Genomic DNA, 8,006 nt, shown 5'->3' with positions numbered 1-8,006 from the left:
AAAAAAAAAAAAGTAGTCATAAGAAAGTAAAAGAAAATAAAAAACTATGAAAACTAACCCTGCTACCTCTGCCATAAATCCGGCCCTGGGCCCACATAGCATAATTATTTGCTAGGACGCTAGTGGTTGGGCCGCACAGCATCATTGGTTGACTGGTTGCTGGGCCGCACAGCATCAGTGGTTGGCTGGGCCACACAGCCTCAGTGGTTGACTGGTGGCAGGGCCGCACAGTGTCAATGGTTGAATGGTGGCTGGGCCGCACAGCATTATTGGTTGCAAGGACCCAGGCGGGTCTGCCATAACAACCAATGATGCTGTGAGACCTCCAGCGTCTTAGCAACCAATAACGTTGTGCAGCTTGCAGTGTTGATAGAGGAATCTGTTATATTTTCTTCATTCAGCCTGCAGGTTGAATGGAGTAAATATAAGTGTGTATACCCGGCTTTAGAGTTGTGACAAGTCCCATCCTAAAACTATTTGCAAACAGGTTTTTCCCCTTGTTTGTATGTGCCAAGGTGTGCTTTGTTGTATGTCAACAGGATTCACTAAAACTCCATGTAATGTCTGAAGGATTGTCTTTGACCCTTAAAGAAAGTGCACCTATTTAAATGGGAACAATTTATTAAGATTTAAAGGTTCTGTTCCAACTTTGAGACTGTTTTTGGATATTGAGAAGTAAGCCAAATCATTACGGAGAAGGTCTCTGGAACATGACTGTGGTGCAGCAATACCTGCATATAAACTCATTAATACTAGAGGTGCACCAGAATAACATTTTGAAACCGAAAATAAAAAAATGTCAGGCCGAAACCGAAACTAAATTTTTTTTTCTAACCTTTTTACATTTTTTTAAATATTTTATTTTTATTTATTTTTTATAAACTTTTTAATTTTTATATGTTATTTTTATTTATTTATTACTTTTTTATCTATTTTTATTAAATATTTGTTAACTTTACTGTTGGGGTCTTCGGTGAAATATCAGGGTTCTAAACCTGTTCATTCATAACTTGTGGATATAGTATGAGTTACTATGTCCACATTCATGAATGAACAGAAAGTGATGTAGATCACTTCCTATTCATTCATAACTGACTGCTTGTCCAGTTGTGTACAAGCAGTCAGCGATCACTGATTGCTGACTGCTTGTACTGTTCTCCATCCTGACTTGCTGTCACAGGATTGTGAGCGCTGCGGGGAGGAGAACTCTGTCTATTTTGACAGCTGACTCCTCCCTCTCACTGCTGGCTTGGGCTCCTGTGACAGCGCACATGTGTCCTCGCCCCCACACCGTTCTCTATCCTGATCGGTCAGAGGAGGCTGAGGGGGGCGGTGCAGGAGGAAAGCACGACCTCCTGCGACATTGTGGCCCACAGCCTCCCCCTTCCCATTCAAGGCCTCCCCTGGAAGTTTTCTCCTCCCCGCTGGACGCTGCGCTGTGTCAGAGGGGACACAGAGCAGTGCACAGTGGGGAAGAAAGAAACTAGGCATGCGCCGCAATTTCAGCCGATATGTTTCGGCGCTCGAACTTTCGGTTACCCGTTATGGCCCTTACCAGAGTGCCAGGACAATCCTGGTATTTTCACGCCATGCTCTGCAATTTCTTTTGAAGGAGACTGGCCTTCAACTGAGTTTTGGACAGAAGGAAACTCGTGCGTCACAATTTTGTTAAGTTAATCTGCAAACAAAATGCAGACCAAGGGCCCCGTCACATCATAAGCGTTGGGACTGTGGTTGCCACCTTTTACGGCGCAGCTCCAATGCACAGATAAGGCAAATCACATTGTTTTAAATTGTCACAGTTCACACCCCAGTGTTATAGTGGTATGTGCTGAAGAAAAGTACTGCATGCACATGCAACAGTGTACAAGTGGGCTATGCCATTAGAATGTAATGAAATGTCACTTGTAGAAATACTTTGCTGGGCAATTTATATTTGTTTGGTCTGGATTCATTATTGAAAAGAACGTTTGAGAGTGAAATACTCCTTAAAGGAGAATTATGAGGCGAGTGATTTTCACTCAGCCTCATAATCTGAGCCGACCTGTGACAATGAAACTGTCACAGGTCGGCTCAGTAGATCGTGAAGGGAGCGTACACATACCGTCGCTCGCTCACTGCTCAACCTATCCGTGCAGAGAGCCGTGGCTGTCACTCACGGCTCCTGCAGGGATCCCTCCCCTGTCCGATCCCCCAGCAGCGGAACGGACGGGGGAGGGGGCGGGTACAGCTGGCTCTGCCTCTAGATAGGCAGAGCCAGCTGTCATTCACGCAGCTGGGTAGATCCAGACAGCATTGTCTGGATCCGTTCCTGCTGCGGCGTCTCAGTATACTGAGCTTTGGGTGACGCTAGTTTGTGTCCTCCTGTTACCCTTAGGAGAACTATGGGGAAAAGCACTGACCCCCCATAGTTCTCCTTTAATCAAGGCTCTTCCCACACAAAAGAGTTGCCATATTCTGCTATCACACTTACTTTATTAGCAACATACATTTTATTACATCTACTCTACTTTTAAGGACAGATAAGTAATTCCATGAATGAAGTATTTGTGGTATGAACGTTAGCACTCTGTATAACTGGCTTGGCTAGTGCAAGTACAACGACTAATATGGACATTGTGCTTTCCTTATTGTTATCTGTTCTGAAGACCCCGACAGTCTCAAACATGTTTTACCAAATTGTTTCTCTTAGACATGTGCACTGCCAAAAAATTCGTTTCGTTTTAAATTCGGATTTGTGTTATTTCGTTTTTCAGGATTCGGGTGTGAAAGTCAATTCGGATTCGGAATTCGGATTCGGACGAAATTCGGTAGCGTTAGTACGAACGTTCGTTTCGTTTTCTGTTCTTATTCGTTTCTTATTCGTTTCTTATTTGTTTCGTTCGTTTGCAGCAAAAGTGACATTTGAGGGGGAAAAAATATTTTTCTCCTTCTCTAATGTCACTTTGCTCCAACGAACGAAACGAATAAGAAACGAATAAGAACAGAAAACGAAACGAACGTTCGTGCGAACGCTACCGAAATTTCGGAAATGGAAATTCGGATTCGTTTGCATTCGTTATGTCTGTAATTCGGAATTCGGATACATCCGAATGTCCGAATTTACGAAAATTCGTCCGAATTTCGATTCGGAACGAAACGAATCGCACATGTCTAGTTTCTCTAATACAGCAATGTAAAGCCGTATAGCGCCTCCGTTTCCTCCTTTTCATAAAGCTTTATCTTTAATGAATCCAAAACTAATGGACTTTGAGCCATCATAAATCTATACAGAGCAGAAGCACACCTTTTATTTTCACATGACAATGTTGTCTGGAATTTGCATAGTCCCTTCATTTTCTGCAATCGATCTGCTTTTTCTTTTTCACACCCCTGATGAAGTCACGCTCCTTGACGTAACGTACGTAGGGTGAAGTAGAGGAGCTGAGCGATTGCACACAGTGTCTGTGGCTGCTTACTAAAAACCTTACTTTTATCTATGATATGTGAGTAGTACCCTTTTTTAATAAAGTCTAGTATCCTTTTAAAACCATCTGCACTACGAGTCTCCACTTTTTATTTGATGCATGGACCATTTGGATGAATTGTCTGCTTTCAACTCCTGAGACTGCAAGAGACTCTGTACCTGAGAGGAGGAAATCACTGGTGCATCAGGTGCTTCCTCTACCTGGTTTGAATTAGAGGAACAGCACATACAGACCCTGGTGGGTCTCTGCTAAAGGTGAGGTGCATTCCAGACGATTTCTCTGTTGATGGTCACAGGAGACTGAGATTATTCTACATCCAATGTTTTATCTTCTATTTTCCTAATGGACTATTGAAGATCCAGGATCATGGACATTTTCACTGAAGTGCATTTCATACACATGCATTTTTTCTAGTTGGTATTCTTTGCACATTGCATCACATTGTTTCACAGTTAACATCTATTGTATTTGATTTTTCATTATGGATATATTGTAGCAATGCATTTACACTGAGGTGCATGTGATATACATGCGTTTCTTCTTTGTTTTGCACTTTTTACACATTGTATCAAATTATTTTAAGGTCAGTATCTAATATATCTGACACTTTTGCAGTTTCATTCACACAGCGCAGCTTTTACGATTCATTTTATGCTTTTTATTATAATTTGAGAGTTGATCAGATCACTTGTATGGGTATGGAGGACCAGAGCTACGAGACAAGGCTACTAAATTTAAACATGTTCACATTGGAGGTGAGGAGATTGAGGGGGGATATGATCTCCATGTACAAAATGTTCAATGGTGGCAGCAACATTAGCGATAAACTGTTTAAAATTAACTCCATTACAAAAACTAGAGGCCACCACCTAAAATTGGTGGAAAAAAAATTCCAGCACAAGGGGCGAAGGGGGTTCTTCACAGTAAGATCAGTTAGGGTCTGGAACTCACTGCCACAGACAGTGATTTCAGCAAATAATGTGGAATTGTTCAAGAAACTTTTGGACGATTTCTTAAGGGACCGTAATATACAGGGGTACAGGTACTCCTAGAATGAGATCCTAATAGGTTGGACTTGATGGACTAATGTCTTTATTCAACCTCAAATACTATGTAACTATGTAACTTGTACATCAGAACATTTTCCTCTGAGAAAGACCAGGAAACGAGAATATGGGGGCTGCTGTAGCTGGCCTCCTTCTGATAATACAAGTTGCCTGGCTTTAGTACAAATATATTGGTCAGGAACAGTAAAGGTGGCCATACACTGTACAACCATCGCAAGACCTTAGTCTTGCGATGGTTGTACAGGGTTAAAAAAACGTACGATCTGCCTATCTTGGACAGGCAGATCGCACTCTCGATCATCGCAAGCCCGCCCCCCTGAGGGGCGGGCTTCCGATGACCGCAATGCTGAACGGGCAGTGTGCGCGTGCACACACCGGCCCGTTCGGCATTTGTCTTCCGAGTACCGTTCTAACCAGCCGAGAATCGGACGATTCCCGGCTGGTTTTCGAACATGCTGGTTCGACGGACGACGTGCGACCGTACAGTAGAAACGGTCGCACGTCTCCGTTCACACTGCTCGATTCTCGTACGATCGCGGGATTTCCCGCGATTCTCGTACGAGAATCGAGCAGTGTATGGGCACCTTTAGAAGTCAGAAGACTTTTCTGTCTACTTGCTCCAAGTCAGTGAGGTTGATTCAGTGAAGGTAAATAAGCTGTTTACTTTGCAATGGAATTTACACTTTGAAGGGGAAGTTCCCCTAGTTAAAGTAGAACTGAAGCCAAAACTTTTGTTTTAGCTTTAGGTAGAATAAGGGAGGGTTATAACCCTTGTCAGTTTTTTTGCCATCTGTGTCTCATTGGGGAGATTTTTCTTTACTTCCTGCCCGACAGCCACAACAGGAAATGAGAGGTGGCAAGCGGTGCCACCAGAACTAGTGTCCCCATTGGAAGATTCCATCTATTATTCATGCTCTGATGCCAACCCAAATTTTGGAATTTTCTTTCATTTACTCCATAGTTCCACAGGGCTACAGAACCAGATATATCGACACCTCACCCCTTTTCTCAGAATTCTCACACCATATACTTTTAAGTACTATGGGGGTGTTTTTTTTGAGGTATCAGACTTGAATTTGTTAAAAGTCAAAATCAGTTTATTAAATATAATAAAAAATATACAAAAAAACATTAAAACCTATATTTGCATGTACAATTTCCCTCTGTTTTGCCTCCCGCTGCCACATTTACATCATATATCTTATTTTTAATATCATCAACATCTAAATACTTATTTTCTGTATATGCAGTTCATTCGTGTGGATATGATGTTTGTGGATCATTCTTCCACTGTGGCATGCGTAAATTTTGCTCCCGACACATTTCGCAGGTCTGCTTTCTTAAGGGACGGAAGGCAATTCATCTACTGCCAACATATAATCAATTTCTTATATATAGTCATTTCTCAATTACATTGATTACATTAGTCACCGTTGTTTGTACAGATATACATCTACATCACTCATAAGTTTCCATTTGAATTTTCAATTTAAATTTTCCTTCACATTCAGCGATAATGATCAGCAGGACAAATAAAGAGGATGAATCTCCCTTATGGGGACACAGCAATAAAAATCTGACAGGTGTTCTAATCCCTCTCCACTCTATCCAGAAGAAAAAAAAGGTTAGGCTTTAGTTGCAAAGTAAGGCTGGGCACACACCTTACAACCATCGCAAGACTTTTGTCTTGCGATGGTTGTAAGTTACTTAAAAAAACGTACGATCTGCCTATCTTGCATAGGCAGATCGTACTTGCGAAGATCGCAAGCCACGCCCCCTGAGGGGCGGGCTTCCAATGACCGCAATGCCGAACGTGCAGTGTGCGCTTGCGCACACCGGCCCGTCCGGCTTTTATCTTGCGAACATGCTACACACCCGCCGAACATCGTACGATGCTCGGCGGGTTTGCAAACACGTTCGTAAGTTTAAAGTCGTGCGCCCTTACAGTAGTAGAGGTTGCACGGCTTTCACACACCTTACGATAATTGTACGATTGTCGGATTTCCCGAGATTATCACAAGGTGTGTGGGGACCTTAAGTAAATGAGGTGACGCTCTTCTGACTTCTATCATCCAATCATGAATAAGCAAAAATACTGTTTTGTTTTTTTATGTCACCACATTCACCAATCTGAGGGGAACTTCCCTTACAATGTGAGTAGCCTATTTGCCTTCAGCCAATCTCAGTGACTCAACGTATTGAAGTAAAAGGGGTCAGCATCACTACCAGGCAACTAACATTTTCAGGGCGAGTTTCTCTCATGACAGGTTTCCTTTAAGATCTAATGTATCAACCTCTGAGGTATATGGTGGCGAGAATCACCTGACAGATAACATTAAATGGTAGATACACTTCCCCCTCCCTTTTAGTTTGTAAGCCCTCAGGGGCAGGGCCCTCCTTACCATCTTGTCTTGAATTGTATTGTGATTGTCTGCCCTATATTGTAAAGCGCTGCGCAAACTGTTGGTGCTATATAAATCATGTATAATAATAATACAGTTATAGGCAGGCCTCGAAAAATGCACTCGTCCACTCGTCTGTGACGAGTGGACGCCAGTGCTGGACGAGTAGATTCCCCTCATTAGGGGTCTTGGAGACCCCTGATGTCTCCCTTAAGAGGACCTGTCATGTAAATTGGTTATCCCATAGGGGGCTTCTTAGCCCCCTATGTAATAGAAATAAAGTTGTGTGTTAAAAACAAAATTATATATATAAAAATTTAAGAATCATATAAAAAATAAAGAAGCATAAAAAAATTAAAAAAGAAAATATTTTTTTAAGTCCCCGCCCCCCACATACACACGCAGATATGCGTCGGGTGCGCCTAGGTGCAAAAACGACGATTGCGCCTATTGTGCCGCACATGTTACATATAGCCGCAAATGTCGGAGTGAGAGCAATAATTCAAGAGCCATTAATCACTGATAACACTAAACTGATGAGCGGTAAAAGCGTTTTAATCGACGCCTATGGGCGTTTTTTGCGATTTTGCGGGCGCACGCAATTTTAAGGCTTGACATGTTTGGTGTCTATTTACCCGACGTGACCCCGAATTTTATGTTTTACTAAAAATATGGGTAAGAATAAATGTTTTATAACATAACGTAGGGAAACTTTTTTTTTTTACATTTATGGTACTGTTAAATCTGCTTGTGGTTATTGAACTTTGGTTTCTTTTATTCCCTCTGCAATCTGCAAGTCCAGATAGAGTAACGTGTATGGTCAAATCTTGTGTCAAAGTTATGTTAGTCAACCTGTTCTTAACCTGAACTTTGCTTTCCCAAAACAGTTCCATTGAAGGTATAATTGTAAGAGTCGTCAGTGTGCTTATGTCAGCTCTTCAACGAACTTTCAAGCCCTCAAATGGCCGGTGTCAGAGCTGATTACATGTGCAGCACCATGGCAGCTGTAGATCTAAAGAGACGCTAAGATGTCACCATCCTCGGGATGGGATTAGTTCTGCTGTAAAGTG

Source organism: Nanorana parkeri, unplaced genomic scaffold, assembly GCF_000935625.1.
Source record: "Nanorana parkeri isolate BGI_ZX_2015 unplaced genomic scaffold, ASM93562v1 scaffold985, whole genome shotgun sequence".
NCBI classification, from domain to species: Eukaryota; Metazoa; Chordata; class Amphibia; order Anura; family Dicroglossidae; genus Nanorana; species Nanorana parkeri.
The sequence above is the reverse complement of the archived record's forward strand: the minus strand, read 5'-3'. Positions refer to the sequence as shown.